General features: G+C 41.9%; 1 long non-coding RNA gene across 1 annotated transcript; it reads right to left on the bottom strand.

Moving 5' to 3' along the window:
- Window positions 1–297: 297 nt before the first annotated feature.
- On the bottom strand, window positions 298–14019 carry LOC142360572 (uncharacterized). The gene is made up of 4 exons (XR_012763176.1): window positions 13982–14019; window positions 3057–3254; window positions 1854–1901; window positions 298–585 (listed from the first exon to the last, which is right to left on the bottom strand). It is a non-coding gene; the product is annotated as an uncharacterized LOC142360572 (long non-coding RNA).
- Between the last annotated feature and the right edge of the window lie 9063 nt (window positions 14020–23082).

Below are 23082 nucleotides of genomic sequence, written 5' to 3'. Positions count from 1 at the left end.
ACAGAAAGGAGGAACTGTCCATTCGTCTTTTTTAAAGGACTTACTTAGATAAAGTTGTTTAATTCTGACCACATTTACTCTCACAGCAGTCCTGGGACACTTTTTCAAAATTACTTTATATTTACACCATTAAACTGCTGGCAGGAAATCAGTTAATGGTATCCAATACCTGGTACCTTATATACATAGTCCTGTCTTTTTATGTATTAGTAAAAGAATGATCATTTAAAATAAATTTATTTTGTAATGAGAAAATATATAAAACTGCTGTACTTCCAAGAAGAAAATTCCATTCAGTATAGCAATAAGAATCATCCATTTAAAAAAAAAAAAAGTAAAGTTGATTTTTTATTGCATTCTCACACTGCCTTATCCACTGAATGTGAAATAGCAGTGAAAAGGAACCTACATCCATACCAGAGTTGTGATTGAAGGCATCTTCCAGAGCATAGAACCCTTTTCAGCCTGACAAGCATGTCGCTTCTCCGTCAGAGGCGTGCTGGAGGGATGGAGAAAGCAAAGCGATGCTCACACAGCGACGTCACCCACAGCATCACTCAGTTCTGGTCACACAGATTCAAATGCCTACAACCAAAGTAAGAGTGGTTGAATTTCTCTCAACGGGCAACAGCCTCAGAGAAGATGCCTTGCAAACAGAATCCCATGCTACATATATATATGCATATCCATGCTTGTGTCCACGTGTATGTGCACTTCTGCAGGCAATGGCATACGGGATGCCATGCCTGTGGCTGACAGCTGACAGGCAGTGGCTGTCAGAGCCTGGATCTGTCTCTCAGCAGAGAGGAAGCCACCAGCTTTGAGTGCAGGGCTGACTTTCACTGAAGATTGTCCTTGAAAGAGATTCGGATGCATAAGGATAGTTAACCTGATCATAAGCGGGTCATTGAACTGTGTTATGGTTGAGCAGGCATTACAGAAATGTTTTTCCTTCAGTTTAAATTCCAGTCCCACAGGAACAACTGAAATGGCATGGATTCATTTTTTATGTATAATGTTTAACTGCGGGAGAGTACTGAAAAGGAAACAAGTTCTGTTTCAGACCCACGAGCTTTCTAGACTTCCCCATTTTAAATTACTATTACTGAGACACATTGTTTTAAACAACCTCACTTTCCTGGGACTGTCTGAGAGTTTAGAAAATCAAGCATGAATAAAAAAAAAAAAAAAAATAATCATTACGTTCACCAGCCAAGCTAAGTAAGAAAAAAAGCTTTTGAAATACTTCAAGTCAAATTTACAGAAACAAGGCAATCCTCAGACATGACTGACAGCTCTGCCTTTTTAACACAGAACCTGATTTTGTAAATTTTAAATTTGCATTCAATTAACTATGCTCACAGAGGTTATTTTGGGGGAATCCTGATTAAACTATCAGTAAGGCATTTGCATCTCTAGCATGCAGCATAGAATAATTAAGCTAAAATACTTACTTATTAATTGGGTTATAAAGAGAGCACGTTTGGGCTACTAATAACATTTGGCTTTGTGTCATTATTTTCCTTGAGAAATAATCAAAGCAAACGTGAGTGATTGAAGGCTTGCCATAATCCTGTAGTTATTATCCCCAGTTCACTGCTGAAAACACCATGTTGTGCTCTGTGCACCGGCACGGAGGGATAATGGGACCTTACAGCCGCAGCAGAGAAACTTATCATCAGGCTAGAAATAGGACCAGGGTAACCAGGCCCCTTGACATGCATTTTAGGTGCAGAGGATGAATCTGAGTCTTGCTTCCCCACCTAACATGAGCAGATATAAAATTGAAGTGCCACAGAGCTTATAACTACATCCTATAATAATAGACTAGTCCCTCAAATGGCAATACTCACCTTCTTTCAGATCTTCAGAGCTGGTCTGGCTTTTCCTTCCCTTCCCACCTGAAAAAAATGGCAAAGCTCAGCTGTGGCGATATGGTGGCAGCAGGAGCATGCCAGGCACACAGTCAGTCTGTTACTGGGGATGGTTTGGCTGCCCAGCGGTCCAGGAGGATTTACGTGCGGAAACCTACCAGCAATTCAAGCAATCTGGCCTGCTGCTAGCACATTCTCATTACCAGCAGAAGCGCAGAGCTGGTTTCCACAGCCAACCAGTTCAGCCCCTGGCATAGCGGTCATTATGAGATGCATCCTGAAATCAATGACATCTAACAGGAAAATTGTAAAAGTAAGTAGAAGGGCTGGCAGTGAAATTTTGAGGTTAAGCTCCAGCTTTTCCAGCTACGGGTACAAGCGTAGGGACTTTAGACAGGTAGAGACAGACATTTAACATTATTTCATCTACCATCTCTAGCCTTCTTACAGTAATTCTGCATTTCCAACAGGAAGAATGAAGATCAACTCTATGTGGCAAGAAAATTTCACCTGGATAAGAAGGGTTGTTTTACATTGTGAGAGAGCAGAGATATGTAACTGTACCCATTCATTTCAGAGCAGGGAACATGGTGAAATAAAACAACAGGGAAAGCTAAAGCATGCACAGGGTTATCAGTATGAAATCTTCTCATTTACTTCCCATTGTGTAATTTATTCATCTCATAGCATGAGGTTACCTCGACAGAAATGAGGAAAAATGTGTTTTCTGAGAGTTCATCAGTGTTGTGGAGAAGGCCATCTTCATCCTTTAAGCACTCCTTCTTAATTGTGAGCACAGACCAACAGTCTTATAAGGCTGCTCACTGCAACTTCTCAAAAATATTTAGTATGGACAATGTTCACAATGATCAATTCCAAAAAGGCCAGAGCAGCATCTGAATGGCTTTTGTGGTTTAACCCCAGCCAGCAGCTAAGCACCAGACAGCAGGAGACCAAACCAGCCCCATCACCAGGCAGGCTACAGCTGCCTGTTCATCGCGCAGCTTATGGGCAGCCGTGTCCTCCACACCACCCCCCGGCCTCACACCCTGTAGCTGGAGCTCTGGCCAAACAGCATGGACCCCTTGCAAGGTAGCTACCCACACCACTGCTACTGACGTTGGTTTCTGTTCAGCTCTTTTCAAGTGGAGCTCAGTGACCACTTGAAGTTTAAATACTTACTTCAAGTTTGGCTCCAATCTCCCAGGGATTGAAAGAGCTTGACAGTGCTTCATGAGACCCTTGGAGTGCCTACAAATCTCTCCCCAGAACCACACTTCTTCTGGCCAGCCCATTACAGGTTAATGAAGGGCTTGACCCGCAGTTCTATCTCACTCTTCCACATTGGGTTTTCTCACCATGGCAGTCAGGGGACACCAGCTGAAACATATGAGAAGTTCAGATACAGAAGTACTCACAGAAAATTTTTAACTCTACATATTGACAACAAAGTTAGACAAATCACAACAGCCCTGCAGCTTCTGCTGGTGTGCTTTATGGTAGCCAGTGTCCAGATGAAGTCTGAACAATGTTGGGGAAATAGGCACATGGTAAGAACCGTCCCTCTTTGTTGAATATTATAAGGGAGTTGGGGTACCCAGTCACTTTATTTCCCTTTTCTGTTTCCAGTGGATGAATAGGAATTCCAAAGAATTAGATTCCTCCATTTTTTATGCCTGGGAAAAGTTTTTAAAACCCTACTGCCTAAGGATAATGCAATTTTCTACCAAAAATGCTTTGCTGCTGACAATGGCAAAGCATTGAGCATTCAGCCCCGGCTTTTACCCGATTCCCTTCTGTAATCTGCTGGATAAGAGCTAGCAAAGCATTTTACTCGTAGACCCTTCATATCCCTCCTGGGAAATTAAAAGATGCAAAAGTCCACCATGGGATACAGTGGGGTTTAAGGGAGAAATAATGAACACTTGGTAGTGAGAAAGGAAGAAAACTCTGAGGAAACTGCAGACAGAACTGTGAGGAAAGTCACCAGTGACTGAATGGCTCTGGAGAATAAGATGTTAGCCATCTCCAGTGAATAGATCATAATGAATATGGCCTTATGGGACTCCACCCAGAGGAGATAGCAGAGAAAAATTCTGCAAGACAGGAGGGAGACGTACAGTTTCTGATCTCTTTCTTTCAGGCTCACAAGGAAAGAGGAACAATGTACCCTAAGAACGACTTCACGCTGAAGGACAGCACTAGCCCATCTGGCCTGCACGAATGCTGGGGAGTAGCGTCAGGCTTTTCAACTGTACTTCATTTCAAGGAAAGAATTTTCTTTGAAAATCTGCACAAATTTGGCATCCCTTCATTTTTATTGTTGCAAGTTATTTGCAGCGGAAATAAAGAACAATGAAAGAGAGGATACAGACAGTTTTTGAAGGAACTCGTTATTAATTATAGCTAAGGAATGAATACCAACATGTTTTACATTTCACCCTTGCAGATGTTATTTGATGCCCTGCGTTAAAAGTCCGTGTTGCCTGCTGCAGCCCATCTGTGTCCCTGGGCTGCTGGGAAGCATGATGTGGTATTCCACAAGAGTTTAGGGGGCTCACACAGACCTGGGCAGCAAGTGGTCCTAGCAGAGGTGAGCACCATCGGCCCACCCTACACTGCCCAGCACTGACCTACTAATGAGACTGGAGGAGTGGAAAAAAAAAGGGACTGTGTATAAGGGCAGTTGAGGGAGAGTTCAGGAAAAAGACACTGGGAGATGAGGGGTGGAATGAAGAGCTGAAGAATGTCAGCTGGGAAACATCAGCTCCTGCAGTATCATATTCCTTATTTTTAGCATTGCTAGTTGTTCGTAGTAGTGTTTTTGCTGCTCTAAAGCACAGACACCCCAGAACCATTTCAGGTGGGTTTCAAACCGTGAGTTATTAATGTTGAACCATGCTCTGATGTACACGGTCCTAGCAGGGTCCTGTTAAAGGCTGCTGAGACAGGTCTAAAGGACAAGTTACTTCTGTCTACAGTGAAATGAACCTGAGGATCCAAAGCTTATGTTATCAAAAGATTTTTCGTAAGGGTCATGTAATCTCCAGACACCATATAGCCATTAGTGAAATGAGTACATTTTTTTAAAACTTTAGATGACATTTTTCTAATACAACCTGAACATAACTTGTTATTGACCTTGTTATAGTGATATAGATATAACGAGTACTGAATCTAGAGATTAACCATTTCCCAGTACACCACGTGGGTGAATGATTTGTTTCCCCCTTCATTTCCCCAGTATCACTGCTTCATAAGCAGGAGTCATGACAAAATTATAGGAAATCGGAGAAAGTCCCAATCAATAGTGTTTATACTCTTGTTTCCAAAGAGCTAATTTCCCAGCATTGAGGAAAGCCAAGAACAAGCTGACTGGTAATGATGAAGCACTTTCAGTCAATTTGCAACCAAACAGCAAGAAAATTAAACAATTTTAACCGGAGAGAAATATTCTTGGATCAATAAATCAAGATGATTCACACCAAAGTGCCCCAAAAGAGATGGCTGAGGTGTCAGCTGTCAATAAATTTTCAGTTACAGGTGAAAATTTCAGAAGCGTGTCAGTGTTGTATTAGCGCTAAAACAAAAAGTGATGTAACTCATTCAACTATAACTGACATCACACAGAGTTGCTGCAAAACTGGAGCAGGAGTTTATGACTAACAACAAGGTTGGAGTGCAAAGGGAAAACAAATTTTGCCAGACAAACGTGACCCAGATTTCAGTGAGATGTCACATTTATTTGATATATTTACCAGCATTGGTGTACAAAATTCTGGCAAAATCAAGAGAATTAGTGGTACAAACTTGTGCTGAAGGAAATGCACCTAGAGCTCTTCAATCCCATGGGCAACAGCATGCCTGTCAGAGAGGGAAGGACACAGATGTGGTTTTAAATGAGCTGTAGAACAGGGTAGCAAATTCAGTCCGGCACTAGGGACAAGAGTGGCAATGTCTGCTGCCCTTTATGGCACTGATGTTGGGTTCTTTCACATAGTTGTAGCACTAAGAGTATTATGGATTACAGAAATGTGCTTTGCTCCTAAAGTTCGGATGGATACAAGAAGCTCTGGCAACAGCAAGAAAAAAAAAAGAAGGCCAGTTTGCTAAAATTGCGAATTTACAGTTATTTATAGGAATCATTTGGTTGATAAGAACTGAACTATGTGGAAGTTTTACAAATTGACAAATTTATATCAGCTTCATAAACTCTCCCCATGTAACTAAAAATCTTGGCTGGTAAGCAAAAATCCTAGAGGTGCTTGCGCAGCTGGGAAATGAGCTTTTCAATGCACAGGCAGTCCAAACCCCAGAAGGGAACAGCCCCATGTGGGACTGGGACAGCGAAACAGGAGCACACACGGGAACTTACAGTGTTCCCTGCAGACAGGAATCTGAAAAACCCAAGCCAAAAGACATCTACGGCTCCCAGCTGAATCTGAAAGAGGCTTACCACAGAGAAGATTTGAAGTACTCCCATTTTAGAAGGGAAGAGATTGCTGAGCTGACTGCAGACCCAGAGGGAACTCGTAACACTTGTGAAGCTGAGTGCATTCGCTAGATTCAGACATGCTGGTAATGCAGCTGTAATGGAGACTTCCTACTTAACTTGGTAGAAAGTTTATTCAGAAATCAAGATTTATTATTTAAAAAACGACTAATGCCATTTTGCCTTTACACCCAACTATGCCAGGACGTGATTTCTCCAACTACTGATTTGTGAAATATGTATGAGATAGATATATATAGATACACATATATGTGAAACATGTATAGCCACTGATTATGGGACAAAAAGTAATCTTCAGTTTCCATTCACAGTAGAAATTTGCAACCGTAATCGATACAAGCCTGTTAAATATTAGCCAAAAGAAAACAAATGGGGAAATAGCACTGGAAAAATCCCACTTAGATTTCAATTCACTGCCAAAAACTTTCTCTTTTAAACCCATGGCTTCTAGGAACTCAGAATTCTGTTTGGCATTGGCATTTCTCTCCATTATTTAAACACTTGCTCTTTGAATGTCTGCAGCACATTCAGGAAAAAAGAGATTTCTGAAAAGACCTTGCCATGTTCAGAAGGTCCCAATTCAATACAGCTATGTAGAAAATGTGATTCAAGAGGACCACATACATGCTTATGTTTTTATTTGTAAGCACAAGCCCAGCAGGAGAAGAAAAAAAAGGGGAGTTGTTTTCCAAACAGAATTTTAGTGGAGAAGGTCGAAAACTGACTGAAACCAGTAAAAATTAGTGTATCTGACTAATATTGTCTTCTTGTTACCTCAGGTAACCTCTTCTGCCTCTATTCTTCCAACTGCTGTTCCTATATTTAACACATACCCAGACTACAGAGCGTAGCATAGCAGTGAATGCCTCCAGACCAACTCTGAACAAGCTTTCCCCAGGCAGTGTGCTGAGCAGGCTGTGCTGCGGTCCACGTTCTGCCAGGCTGGTGAGGTCAGCCTCCCCAGCAATGGCTCACAACACCAGCAGCAAGGTGGTTGCTCACGGGACTCCCTGACGTGAGACTGAAGCTGCCCATAGAGATGATACCTGTCCTCAGGGCACAGGTCTCATCCCTACACGACACTAACAAAGAAGGCAAAATGTGTTATATTCCTTTCAAAATTCACGATCTTTTGAAGAATTAAACCAGCGTTACAAGATGCCTGTCTGCTCGCACAGATCCTCCGCTTAAGAGGAGAGACCAATTTTTTGAGAGGGAATAGTCTCCACTCAGTGGCCCCTTGTGATGTAACTAACTACTGACGTGATGGGGAGATTAGGCCCCAGAGGACGGTGCAGCCACATACCAGTGCTTGTTAACTACCAACAGCAACACAGGAAGCAAACCAAAGCATTACTGGCATGTTTTTTAATCTGAATAATTTGACACTTAACAGTCAGGAAATGCGCCCTCAGAAAAAGGAATTTGGCAGGTCAGGGTGGTCACCAGAGACCAGGGTATTAAAAAAGAAAAGCAACTCACATTTTGCAAACTGTTGTAGTGCCACTGCATTTAGCAGAGCTCTGCTTGTTCGTGTGAGCTCAGGCGCTGTCTGCCAGGGCCAGATCTGTCAGATCTCCACGCCTAACCAGTCAGCCACGCTGCCCACACGCTAATTCCTCATGCTGTCCCACAGGTTTTCCCAATCTATCCACCCCCGCACATCCCTCTGTCAGTGTGGTTTTGCAGTGCAAATATTCAAATGAAATCTTGCTCACTGCTGATAAAGGATCACACCGTCATCTTTTACCCAGAGCAGGTGCCGTGATACCGCTTGGCCCAAGCAGGGAAATAAGGTACGCTTCGAACAAGAGAAAACATGGGCAGTAAATTACAGACATTAAAAGTCTCCTTAAAAAGTCATCTGGACTGAATATGTGAGCCTTTGTGCTTATCCAATGCTGAGCACACTCTGAAATGCTCATTTGAATAGGAAAGAAAGCTGGATCTGACAAATCCACGTGACTAAGAAAAACACGTCCTGAGGACGCTGTCCCTGCTACAGCACAAGAAAGCACATTGTGAAACCACCGTGCTGCGGGTGGGAGAAGCAAATTCCAGAATTATGGATGGTATGTGGCAGCATATTGATCGCTCCCCAACAGGACTGCCTCAGCTTTGCATGGGCAGCTTACTCGAAGGAGACAGAAAGCAGAGAAGCAAGTTCTTCTGTGACACAGGAACTATTCTTCTGAACAGCCAATTCTTCTCCGGCATCAAATTGTCCATTATAGTTTCAGTTGCTTAGTTTCTTCAAAAATTCTTCATACTCCTGGGCTTTAAAACTATGGGAATAGTGACAAGGACTTTCCAAATCAGCTGTTAAACTGTAATATACTCACTTTATCTCATCACGTATAAGTAAGACCTCTGTTCTTACAGTAATGTAGATTCTTTCATTTTTCTAAAGCCTTATGCAAATTTTAAGCCATGTAACACCAAACTTTGGAAGATATGACCTTGTTCTTCATAACAAAAAAATATTGTAGAGATTCACTTCTAAGGTGAAAGGCCCATAGTTCAATCCTTCCACCGTATTCAGCTGTAAAAACAGTCTTCACACTCCTTTGGAGAGCTATTGAGCAGGTTCAGCAGTAGATTGCCTACAGCTCTGTATTAGCTCATACTGGTGGAGAAACCAGAATTGTACCCTGTTAAAAGGCCATCACATGCTGGTAAGCAGGGATGGGAGCAGATTCAAGTGCAGACATAAATTTTGTACTCCTCATGAATCTGAGAGTTTTGCCCACTTTGCAGGCTTTGCCTGGCCCAAATCTGCCCAGGTCAGGCACCCACCATTCACAACCTGAGTTCAAACACGTAAGAGATGGCAGTATCCCTGGCCTCCAGGAAGATAAGTTGCATCTGGAAATGATTGCTGTGTCTTCTGGGAGACCAGTGGTGAGACCTGGGCCTGCCTCGGTTTGACCCACCCAGACTGTCTAAATGAGCACACTCAGGTCTGCAGCACATGTTCAGTATACTTGATGATCTGGATCTCCAGAGCATGAGATACATGTCAAGTTGTGCACAGACAGTGACTGGAATCAGTCCTTGGTCACACACCCAGAGGCTAGCATAAACATATTCTTCTTGTCTTGCCATGTCTTGTCTTGCTTGCCTGCTTGGCGGCCCTGAGAGTCCCCTAAAGTAAACTAACAGCATTTTTGTGCCACTCTTCACACACATTTGCCAACAGTGACAGAAAATATTATTGCTAATGGGCATTAGAAATAGGCTTTATTGGAGCGTGCCATGAACAGTAACTGGGAGCTTCAGTTGTGGTGCTGAAAGCCAGAACTTGGGCTGCTCAGTGCTGTAGCAGAGCAGAATCACTGGTAAATGAGCATGCCCAGCTCAGACGAAATCCTGTCAGTGCAGACCAAAATGCAGGCGCTGTCAATCTTTCCTCCAAGCTCAGTGCAAAGCAGACAGAAATGCTATTCTTCGGCTTCGCTCTGGGTCAAGCAAACAAACCTTAAGCGAAGTTCAGCCATCTTGTTTTGGAAAAGATAATTTTGCACAAGAACTATTCCACAGTAATAGGGATGATGTTTCATGTCAATATGTCAGCTATTGACATATTGCGACATTTGGTAAGGACGAAGAACAAAGCTTTGTGATAGCCTATTTGTACTGCTTTGTGATAGACCATTTGGCAATGGGACCAACAGACATAATAATCAGATGCTATTTTACATGGGCACATCAGAATCTGGGTGCCAAAATTAGGACATATTCACTCAGATCTTTAGACTTCGGGCACTGGGCTGTGACAACGTGGTTTCAGACCTGTGGATCATATGAGCCCTTCACACCCCAGAAAGTACACTGACCTCTTTACGTTGCCTGCACTAAGAACTAGCGCAAAAAAAAACAACTAAGATGGTAAGAAGAGGTAGCATGTGTTTTAAACCAGGTAACACAGCTAGGAACAAAAGATCAAACAGTCTTTCAGGTACCCAAGCTTTTTGAGTGGAAAGAAAACTCAGTCTATTTGCCTGACACTGAGCACCTGCAGGCTGAGTCACCTCCCAGTGCAGGGTATTGTTTTGCAGCATGGCTCAAGGAACTTGATAAGTTGTTTGCCAGTTTTATGTGACAGCTACTGATGCCCTATTGAGAAACAGAACCACAGTCTATTAACCTCCTTTCTTTGCTTTAATCACTGAATCGTGCTTTCTTATTGGAACAGATCTCTGGAGAGTGGGAGAGCTGAAACACAAACACCAAATGGTAGGACGCTTGCTCCAATAGCACTTTACAAAACTACAAAGTGATGATGATTTTGACCCAGAGGAAAAAACGCACAGAAATACAAGTGTGCTGTGTTGCTAGGGCAGCGAGGAATAAATGGAGGCAATCAAGGATTATGCCTCCTCAAAATATAGTCATGACCAGGCACAACTGCACTCATACAGGGCAGGGCAAACTGCTACTGTCACGAGTACAGGCCCTCACAGACAAGTATTAGCACACACCATGATCGCTGTAAGTACTTCTGATGATGAATACTGAAAATTTCTACAGTCCAATTTAATTGTTAGGTGCTTGATATCTTATATTTTTACAGTAGGAAAAAAATCCTCTCCTAATTAGTTCTAGTGTCTGTTAAATTATTCCGGTACTAATTTAACTCATTCCTGTCTAGACTGAGCCTTTCAGTATAGCTTGCTGAAATACAGATAATCATGTTATCCCGTGAAACTGTGTTGCGTACGCAGTGTTTATTACATCAAAAGATTTAAGTCCAGACAGTAAAACCAATTATGTATGGAATAACATGTCCCAGAGCTTTATGGGCTCAGAGGGGATAGAAAACTGCTGGGCAGTTTTTTCCTACCCGACACAGCAGTACCCTGGCTGCTCTGGGAAGCGAGAAGTCCCGTTCACAGATCGAAATACGCAGAGCAGACAGCAGCTCTGTGCTGTCAAAGATTTTCTTCTTTACAGCTCTCACTGGAGACCTGCGAGCTGTAAAATGTGCAGTCTAACCATTCTTCCTTCATATGTAATAAACACAAACGCATTCTTGCAGAAATCAATGACTCAAGGAAAGGTTTGTTTGCTCTCTGAGTGATTTGGGAAGGCAGAGAAGAATGCTGTTGGGGAGTTCTTGGCACGAATTTACAGCGTGAAGACAACAGACTGCAATGGACGTTGGGAAATATTTAGCAAATCTGAAAACAGATTGTGTTATATTGTTACTGCCTCGAATGATGTGTGGACAGTGTTCACCTCGCTGCGGGAGTGAAGGGGGTGCACGGCTGAGGAGAGAGGCAGTGGAATTCGCACGCTCTGGGCCTGCTGGCCTGTGCTTTATTTTGGTATGGGAGGAGGACAGAGGGCAAGAAAAGGACACTGTTTGTACACCTAAAAAGTAAAGAGGTGTTTCAACTAACAGGAATATGTTGTCTTGTATCATATTGTCTTGTATTAATGGCTTATGGGCGGGGTGGCCTGGAGGAGGTACTTTTTACCCCTGTGCTAGGCAGCATAGGAAAGCACACATTTAGAGATAGTCAAAATTTTTTACTATTTTAAATTTTGCTAAAATGAAAGCTTGCCTATATTGCAAAACATGAACTGTCACTATTTTGACAGGAAGGAGGGAGGAGGGTGGGGTAGGGAAAAAAGTAAAGGAGAGAGGAAGACAGAGTACGTGAGAAAAGAGACAGGCAACGCTTCCCAAACAGTTCAGATTTTGATGAAAAGTGACGTTTTGACACAGCTCTGTTTGGTCACTATGTTTGAAAGAGCTCAGTTTTGTTTCTGCATGGAACCAAAGGATGTTTCAGGATCTCAATAGACACCCCAAAATGGGATAGCCACTCTCCAAGAAGATCCAAATATATTTGTTCCAGTGTATATCAGGCAGGGCTTGAATATGAGTAAGCTGACAGACATATAATTTACACCCTGGTTTACACCATGCAAAAGCCTAAGCTGTCATGTTACTCATTGAGAGCTCATGGACAACATACTGACCTGCACCTTCATGGGCAGCCATCTGGATGCAAATAAATCATTCCAAAATAATTTTCTTAATTGTGTCTTGAAACTGCTGTTTAGAGACACTGTAGTAACTCTCTATCTTGGGTTCCTGAAAAGCACTAAATGGCACAGGCAACAGAAGTTTACTAGGGTTAGAGGAGAGAGAGACAAGCGAAAGGCCAACCCAGTTCTTTGGTCGATAGAAACAATCAGAAAAAAAGCTTTGCACCAGCAAAGGTGGTCTCAGTCTTCTGGCTGCCCAGGTCATTGGCTCTGGTACTCTCTGGGTGCAATGGATCATTTTTCTTCTTACTCATGCCTTTCAAGTACAGTTTTGCTCACCTGTCTGCCTGCTTTTGTGACTGACACTGCTGCAGCAAGAGCAGGGGCCTGAGACCATTATCATTAGATATGTTTTTCACAAGACCGAACGGAGCAGAAGAGACAGCCTTTTATTCCTGCAGATTTATTTCCACTTTACAGGCCATGCAAGAAGCCAGTGTGAATGGCACCTGGCTGAGATCAATCTCTATTTTAATTAAAAAAAAAAAAATAAAATCTTGCAGCATCATATATATATATATATACACATGTTTGTTTCAAAACTCTTATGCAGAAATTTTTACTTCCATTGCTTAAGAGGCACTAGGAGCCTTCGAAAATTCAGAATATTGGTTTAAGAAAAGGGCTAATTTTTTTTCTGAATATGTTGGAAATAATGTAAAAAAAATTTAAATCAGCTAAATATTTGTAAGAACTTTGCTGAAATTCTCTGATGATAAGTTTTCAGTTCCACTTACAGAAAAAATTTGCATAAACTAAGAAGAATTATAGTACTTCAGAAAGCTTTGGGTTTGGTTAGGATCACCTGTTAGTTTAGCCAAAGCAGCTAGTCCATAGCAACCCCTAGTAAACCAACACAGAATATTGCAACACTGCAAGAGGCCATTTTCAACATAATCATTTGCCTTCCAATTACAATCAATGTTACCTTAGTAATATCAGGTTACCCCAATTACATCAGGTATAAAGCAGATCAAGGTCTTAGAAAAACCAAAGCTCAGTTGGCTCTGTTTCTAAGCAGAACTCCCATATTTTGAGGTCGTTGCAGTTCAGCCACCCAGAGCAGCTCTGCTCCGAGTGCAATGGGTCACCAGGGGCTATGAAAGGAGCAACATTTTCATCTTCCTCGCCTGTCGCTGGCTGCAGCAGTCCCAGACCTGCAGACAGAGGAGGACTGGAAGTGCCACACAGGGGTTACATGGCTCTTAGCATCCACACAGGCCACTGCTTAAGGGGAAAGACTCCTTGGTAGCATCTAGATGTCGAAAATTTAAAGTCAGAGGGAGTCAGATGCATGCACTAGCCTTTCAATGCCCTGTGCCATACACCACTGCTAAGTAAGCCTTCCTCTCTCGTAGGCTGAGTGGGAGCAGGTACGTGCGTACCTAATGCACGTGTAAGTACTCATCATGTCCTGCCAGATTTCAGTAACTGTTACTTCCAGCAGCCCATTTCACTTCAGTTACGTGATCTGTGGGAATCATTAGGAGTGTGTTTGCACAAGCCAATCTGAAAAAGAGCGCCAGCCAGCCCTTACCTGCTGAGAAACTGGAAGCCCCATTAGCTCGTAGGTACCAGAAGTCATTTGCTCTCAAAATCAGCACTGTCAGATGCAAACCAGGTCAGGTCAATAACCTTTAGTTCAGTGCAAATCTATATCATGGTCAGACTAGAATGGACAGTGTTGCTAAACTTGATAAATTGCTTTATCATGTCTACTCTGGTATCTAACTTCCATGTTAACCCCTTGCATACCATAGTGAAATGATCGGTGAAATACTCATTTGACTGAGTTCTGTATCCTCTGTCCCTTATCTATCATAATGACTTGTTATCAAATATGGAAAGAGTCAGACTTAACATAGTTAGGGAGATTGGAATGTTTCCAGGGTATGCATCTGTTTACTGCACACTAATTGGGTCACTGATGCACTAAAAGGCTCTAATGTATATAATGTACTGGCTGGTGTCTTTCAATGCATGGTAAACCTACAGTCACATTAGGTAGATCTGCTATTATGCCCAGCAAGATCTGTGCAAATGCTAGGGTGAAAAAACTGAGCATCTTTTAAAAAAGACAAGCAAAGCTGTTTTCTGATGTGTTCACATCTTTTCATGCACTCTTCCCGGAAACATTCAACCATCTATTTAACTTGGTTGAAAGATCTACAAAGATGGAGTTTATGCTTATATATGCAAGGATTTTACATTTCACTTCTCTAAGTAGTCATACCAGTGATCTGGTTGTAATTACACTCATATACTTGAGTGCAAAGGAACAGTATCTCTTATCTGGTCCAAACTTTCAGCCCTGAGCTACAGAGCCTACATTTTGCGTATTCAACTCTGAAAACACAGGATCAACAAAAGCCAGAAACAAGTTTGTGAAATCACTTTGATTGATGACAGTAAGTTTGTTCACAGTCCATTGCGTCACAGAGCAGCAGAAGGTGTTCCTACGGGTATGAGTCAGTGTCTGTAGGTGGAACCAGATGCCTAACAGCAGGTTAATACAAAATCTGACACAAAGGGATCACCAGGGACTGAAAAACACACTACTACTTTCAACAATAGAAAATGGCCACAGGCAAGGGATGCAGATTTCATTAACAGTGCTCTTGCCACATATCCTACAAAAGCATTTCTCCAGACTAGCACTGGATGTGCTTGATTTTCTGAGGAATCCGTTGGCAATCAGAAATCCCAGAAGTTCGTTTGGGGGTGTGGTTGTAGGGCTCAGCTCCAGTATTCTCTGATGCTAACAAAAGAACACAGCGAATGTCAGTTGCCTTGAACTCTTCCAGTGCAAACTGGCACATGGACACTGGTGGTACTCTTTGAGATGCATCTGAAAGCAAAAAGTTATGTAAGCCTACATCATCATGAGAAATTAGACGGCTAGATGGACATCAGGTTCTGTTTCAAGTGGATTAGTAAGCCCTGAAGGAACAAACAGTACCTTTGTCCTCAACTGCTGTACTTCCTGAAAAGACCAGCAAAGCAAAACGATCCAACTTCTTGCTTGTGCTTCCTTATAGCTCTTGCTTTCAAATGACCTGCATTTTTTGGCACAGTTGTCTTGGCAAAATTCTTTGTTTTCAAATACTTATAACAGATGCACAGACACAACATTTTCCATCATACTTGCATTTGGATGCAGATCTCTTTAATTTTCCCTTAAGGGTGGCCTGTAGGTGTTATCTTTGTTGATGGTTCAAAACCTGATGGTTCAAAAACATTCGCCTAGAGGCACTCCTCATCTGAATAAATACACAGCTTTGAATGAAGCACTGGGCATTAGCAGATGTTTTACTTGTATACGCCTGCTCAGTTCTTCCACCTTCAGCATGGAATATCCATTGGCTCAGTTACCTTCAGCCCAGTTTAGCAAATAGTTCAGCAGGTAGAAACCTGCCCCCTTTAAGTGAAGGCTGAGAGACCCACGTTGGTTGGATGATTCTTGGAGTATCCAGTTTGAGAACGTTCTCATCTGTCCAGGTTTTGAGCTGAGATAATCAGATTAAATATAGTACATACTGTATTGGCTCTATATCAGTGCAGTTCTTCCAGTTGACATACAATAGCGAAATACCATAGCTAGAATACTCATCTGCTGAAAAGTGGGCCACCTGGAATGCTGTATCATCAGCTCTAGTCTGACAGTACCCACCCGTATGAAATGTATGTGTCAACCATCCTTTGGACTCATTGAAAGTGGATTTACCACAGTTATTTATAAAGAATCTGCTAAATGAAAAGCCCATTCATTAAAGTAAAGGCCTAATTCATTTCAGGCTCTTTCATGCCCTGTCGTGTTATGGATATTCCTATTTCACAATCCAAGCAAGCAAAACAGAACAACCCATCCTTTGGTTCGCCAAAACATGCACATGAGCTGATGACAAATATCCATCATGGAAGAAATAAGAGCTTTCACATGGTGGCTAAAACAGAAATGTTCAAATGAAGTCAAGTTAATAAACAATTTAAGTTATTTTGGACAAATATTTGCGCTCATCAGGAAATAAAACACACGGGTTTTTTTTCAGCTACTCATTAGAAACAACAAAAGAAGAATTTAGGGGAATTCAAAAACACCGCCAACTCCCTTCTTTCCCCCAATGTTTGTAAATTGTCTGCATCAAGTGTCCCACATACACTGAGCAAAACTGCTGATAGCTGCCAAAAATGAGACAAATGGCACTACAGAGAGATGCTTAGACTGAAGAGGAGGAGATTGATCTTTCCATCATGCATCATCTGAAAGAGGGCTGTTGCTGATTCCTGAAGAGGCAGAATGGGACAAAAAAGCAGCTTTTGCTGATTCTTAGGGCAAAGGTCTCACAGCATGGATTGTACATCTACCTGTCACTCAACATAAATGGCCAGAGTGTGACGGGCTTGTCACTCCTTGCTCCTCCCATACCCATGCAGCATATTTGCGTCATCTCGTGTCAGGCTATTCAAAAATGCAAGATAGTAGTCAACAGAACACGGATGAAAGCTAAAGGGTTTTTAGAGCCTTTTCAAGAACTGTCTCCTCTCCTCATAGATCTTCTCCCTGTCTTAATTTCCAGATTGAATGTTCCCTGGTGCCAACAGGTTTGGGCTTGACTTTTTAAACTCTGCACAGCGTGTTTCAAGCTCTCCTATCTTAATGCACCGGATCGCTTAAGGGGTTCAGCCATGAGGACATTGCCTCTCTATACACAACAGGGCAAAAATCCATCTGTTGAGAGGGACTCTCTGTATTACATAAATGTACACAATAAAACTTTGATTTCATATACACTACACTTCTGGGTTCCCATCATTTTCTTTAAAATTTTTCTTTCTTTGCTTTAATTCAGCCCACAATTTTCTCATTGGTATTTAAAAGCCATTGGCAGCAAAGGAAACTGGAGCAGAAGTACAATAAACAAATACAAGAAAAACAGAAGTATCTTGATGCATTCTTTGGTCCTTATCTTGAAGAAGTTTTACAACATATTTTGAGGTCGGCAGAAGGGTACTTATTAATCAGATTGGACAGGGCTACTTAAGCAAAACAACTAATCTTATATTCATTTTTACTTTGACTCATAATAATTAATATGGAAACTTTGAAATAGATTCTACTTGGCCTGACTCACTCTTTAAATTGACTAAAAAAACAGTGCAAGGGCCTGCTCTACCACAAAAGCATACAAAAGTCAGATAAGTCAGCCTAGAGGCAGCAAAATTACCCCCTATAATTTTGCCCTTAGAAGACATGCCCAAAACACTCCCACCACAATAATTTCTGTTGAACTGCTTGCAGAAGGTGATGCAGAGGATGCCTGTTTGACATCCTCTGGCCAGACGTCCATCTCACAACTTGACACTCTTTATTCACTGGTCTGCTAAAAGTTACATTATGGGAAAGGGGCCTCACAGTATGGGAAGAGAGGTTGTGCAGTGTTAAGTGGGAGGGAAAGAGCTGTCTAGCAGGCTCGGGCCTGGTGGGACACGTGGTCTTGGTTTTTCAGCTCATTTCAGCAGGGGTCAAAAGGGAAATCACTTCAGCCACTTTGTTGGGTCAGGATTGTACTAATGACCTCAGGTGGGAAGCATCAGGCCACAGGGAGCCTAGATATGTTAAGGGGTGCAAGAGGAAGGTAAGAATTACACAGGAGTTACACAGACTGAAGGAAGGATTTACTGCAACAGCATCACTCCTCCTCTCCCAACTCCCCTTCTCTCCTTCCAGTCTTATCTCCTCTCTATTAGGTCACCTAGAAATGGAGGTAAAGCAAGGTCTCCAGCGCTCCAGAAACTCGTACTGCTGCTGCCAGAAATAAGGTAGGAACAAAAATGCAGTTTAGTAACTTTATGAACATTTTGCTTACACAGGAAATTTAATCAGCAAAGACATCATGTACTTTAGGACTTCCTAAATAGCGGTATTCTCTATGAAAGGAATGAATGCTATCACATTAATTCCCCTTCTGAAAGCAGAAATACATTTCATCTCCTTTGCCTCCTTGGCATTGCTATAAACCCTGTAGTACTTCTGAGTCATGAGCTCCAGGGCAACTGGACAGTGAATATTTTATTTGGGTAGCTCTTAACCTCTTAAGCCCTTTTGAGCACCATACGTTGCATGACTCAAGAGGTGAGTTTTAAAACCTCCACATTCTTTCTTACCGGTGACTTCCAAGTCACCAGTTGTGCTGCAGTTGTGGTAACCCCACTCCTGCTTTGTTATTTGCCTCTTAGAAAGTTCATTTGATGCCTGTGATACCCTGAAATCTCTCCTTTTCCACAGTTACACAGCTGAAAAACACACTAGAGGTCTAAAACAAGAGAGCTCTAAACTGCAGCATCCCCAAACATTGCCCAGGTCACAAGCTCCTTTCGGTGCAGAGGAAAGAGGAGGTAAAGCTGTGGCCATCTGCTCCTTGGAAAGATATAGGTCTAGTCAGGGTTTAAGTTCATGCTTCCTTCTCAGTCTCTTATGCACCCAGGGGAGTCACCAGGAGAAAGGAAAAAAAAAAAAAAAGGCAGTAATAACCCTACTTATCCTGTATTAGGTTCTTCTCTGAGGTTTTTACACTGTCAGCTTACCGGAGAGTTCCTTAGGCCGCTCCTGGTCTCCGCCATGCAGGAACTAATGAGCTTCTTAGCATGTCTTACAGGACTCTGCAACTCCCAGGTGCTTTGCTACAAAAAGTTAAGATATTATGGGAAAGAAAATAGCTTATGTCACCTGATCTCTGTGCATCTTTTTAATATTCCTCAAACTGGCATGTCGTACTTCCTGCCTGGTCAGGTAAGGAAGAAAGTAGAAAGAAATGACCTGATTTTTAAATCCTTTGAATATCCTTCTTTTTAACAGTCAGTCTCTACTAACAGTACCTGTAATATTTGAACGTGAACTTCTGTTGCGTACATACCCATATTATGTATATAATATACACATTATATATATATATATAGGGGTATGCATGTCAAGACTGTATAATGTATATGAATGTTTCAGCTTTGTCAGAAATGACATAGCCTGTCCTTTCATTCCTGTTCCTCAGGATCTCTAATTGTCTTTACACCCCTGCTGTCCTAATTTTCAGGACACACATTTCAGAGTTAATCCTGACTGCCAGTTGTGAGGTTTCTCCTCACCGGGCCCACTATACTCTGAAGGATATTTACGCAAAGAGAGATAAGATTCGTTTAACCCCTCTTTCCCTGTCTGTTTTCCTTGTATAGTCCTATACGAAGGTAGCCCAGATGATCAGCTCAACTTATTTGACGTTACATTTCACTTTTTCAAGTCTTCATTTTAGTTTTAAGAACGGCTATGTTGCTAAAACTGTATGTTGCTAAAAATAACAGAGACACTACAATACGTAAAAAGCAAGAAACTTTCTACTTTGGAGCAAGTTACCTCCCAAGACAGCACAGGACAAAAATGGAGCACACTTCCCATTTTGACTTACACCAGTGTAACCTTTGTTGCTGATACCTGAGGAGAGAACTTCTGCTTCTCTAGATGAAAATTGAAGTGTGATGGGCAATATGCTGGCCAAAATAAAACCGCACAGTCATGTTATGCACTCTAAAGGCGAACAAGCTCTGTTTGTTGGGCATGCTGTTGAAAGAACTGGAATGAGTATTAGAAGTGTCTGAAGACATCCCCTCTGGGTTGAAAAGAACAGTTGAAAAGAAAGTTAAATTGTATTTGACTTGTGCCATGAAGAGTACACTACTTAGTGTGCTACCAGCTGAAAGCCAGTAAATGAAAGCCATACTACACTTGGGCACCACAGATGAAACAAAGCAAATACAGAGCACTTAATGATGTCCTTGTAACCGATCATTAATCTGAAAAAAAGAGGAGTATGGTTCATCATTCGTCTATTTCAATGTATGCTATTAAAATAAATCAACACTTTCGTGAGCTTGACATCTTTGGAGAAGAAAACATTGTGGTTTTAGACAGAGAAATCCCACAGATTCCAATCCCACACATGCTAATGAATGACAGAGAACAAACACAAGTCTTTGAGGTCTTGACAATCAGAATAATTAAATGCCACAAGGGAGAGCAGTGGGAAAAACAGGGAGGGCTTCAGCATGCTTAATTGCTTTTAGATTACACCAGGGAAAAGGAGAAGTCCAGATTTTTGTCTCAATCATAACTGACAACTTTACCCAACTATATATTTTGTGCTATTGTTATTATTATTATTACTGCTACTTTAATTCCTGTTCTCAGGTATTGATATAAAACTTGAAGAGAAGAATAAGAAATAAAAGTTACTATCTTGGAATGAAGAAAGGATTTTAACTGTTACTACAGTTTACTATACATACAGCTATGACACTATAAAAATAATTCAGTTAATAACAGCATCACTGTATAAAACAAGATGACCACAAGCCTCTTGGTAAGTCTTCTGAGGATTGTAGTAGTTCTCCTCACATCATTTGTTAAGATATGAAGCTGAAAGGCACAAGCCAAAGCCGTTAAGCCAGGTCCTACTAATTAGTTAGGTGGCATAGAATAAACAATGAACACTTAATGTAAATTTCCCGTATTATAAAGGAATATCAGTTAGAAAAACTCACACTGGATTTTTTTTTAAATTGGCCAATTCTGACTGCTCTTTGTCATACTCTCCAAAAAAGAAGGAAATGAAAGCTTTAAAATCCCAACATTTGAACACAAGTTTACTTTTTTTTTTTTTAAAAAAAAAGGAGTTTCAGAAATGCTTCCTTTCCTAAAAACTGCAAAATGTTAATTATTTTGACCATTTTAGTTAGGAAGAGGTAGATGCTATTTTCAAGACAGAACTAATATTACAGTTCCTAAACTGGAGAAAACCTTTTGTTGTATTGCTGACAGTTTATGGATTCTACCTTCTTCTAAAGCCCCCATCGCACTTCTCTGAGCACCAGACAATCTTTTAATCTGTTTATCCTTACGGTACCCCTGAGAGACAGCAAAGCACTGTCATCCCCATCTGCCAGGGGATCTGATGCAGGGAAGCCAGTCCCTCACCCACCCGGGCCCCCAGTGCAGGTGGCAGGTAAAGGCTGGAGACTGCTGCTCAGCAGCCACCTAACCCCGCATGTGCCCTGGGTATCGCTGGCGCTCATGGAGAGTTCACCAGACCACTGGGGCCACGGGTCTCTGGGGATCTCCTGAGGCACAATTCTTGCCTTGGCAGTTCCCAGTGGTTACACTGGAGCTAAGTCCTGAGCAGCCACAAGTCCCAGGGCAGAGGGATATCCTCCCAGTGAAGGGGCAGGGAGACATTACCCATGGCTACAGGGCCTCTCCAGCGTGAGGAAGACCTTGAGCCTTTGCTTCCAGTTATGCAAAGGAAAGAACTCAATTCCTCTCTCGGTCATCTTAGACATTTTCAGTGCACCTCAGCATCTACTCATGAACGTGTTTCAATACCACACCTCTTCATCTGAGCAATTATCACTTCAGGAAAAAGTGTCAACAAATAAGAATCCTGTAAGAGAAATGTTCACCTCTGACGAGTCCTGTTAAGATGGTGCCTAAAACTTTCCTGTGCATTTCGCTCATGGCTACCTCTCTGCAGGTGGCTACTTCTCCCCGCACACAACATAGGAAACCTGTGCTTTCAATTCAGTGCTTGAAGTGATCGTGAAGGAGGCAGGTCTTGCAGTGCTGAGGAGAAAACCTGAGTGCAAGCCCCTCTGAGGCTCCAGCCCTGAGCAGTATGCTGACAATAATAGGAAAAAGGTGGTCAAATGTGAAGCAGGGACATAAATTCAGGCATTCCTAAATTTGCCTCTACATTCTGGTGTCCCTGTACTATTCTTACTGCTGGGCCCTACAGATTTTTGAAAGGAGATAGGAAGCACTCCTGTCCTGACCAACCAGGACTGGTTTTATACAGGAATATGTTCAAAATCTCTTCTCTCGACCATCTGGCAACAAGATGAGCACACGCAGGGTGGGAATGTTAATCCATGACATTAGCTTCCTTCACCTCCTGCAACTGATATAACCTCAGAGTATGCAGTATGAGCCCTATTTATGCAGAAAGATTAAAATCATTAAATGTGTTTAGCTTGGCCAAACAACTTCTAAAATGGGACGTGCCTGTAAGCATTAAATAATATGGAAGGCATAAAAAATGAATAAGGAAATTAGCTGATTAGATTAATCCAAAGGAGTGGAAATTCTCCCAGGTGGTGGTTAGGTACCATCAATTTTTATAGTAGACTAACACAGAGATTAAAAATTGTAGAAAGCAATTTTCACCTTCAGCTACCTTTAAGGCATGTATTGCAAGAGTAAGGTAGTATTTTTCTGAGTTTCAGTGTCAGGCTCACAAAGGCCTAAATAAAGGGCAAGCATATGGCTGAGAGGGGGGGAGGGTTTTGACTTCTGTACCAATAAATTATTAAAGGCCCAAGCTGCTGCCCATGTCTTTTCCACCTGAAGGCAAAATGGACCAGCTTCATCTCCATTTCCACTTCACCACATTTCATGGAGCTACATCACACTTCAACCTGAGAAAACCCCAAAGGTTTTTGCATTCACATTGAAGCAAACAACTTCACGAGCAAGTAGGATGGCTTCTAGCTATCCCACAACACTATTATAGGATTTTATTTTCTTTTTCTCCTTCTGCA

Source organism: Opisthocomus hoazin, chromosome 2 (genome assembly GCF_030867145.1).
Source record: "Opisthocomus hoazin isolate bOpiHoa1 chromosome 2, bOpiHoa1.hap1, whole genome shotgun sequence".
In the NCBI taxonomy this organism is placed as follows: Eukaryota; Metazoa; Chordata; class Aves; order Opisthocomiformes; family Opisthocomidae; genus Opisthocomus; species Opisthocomus hoazin.
This window is presented reverse-complemented; position numbering and strand designations above follow the sequence as displayed.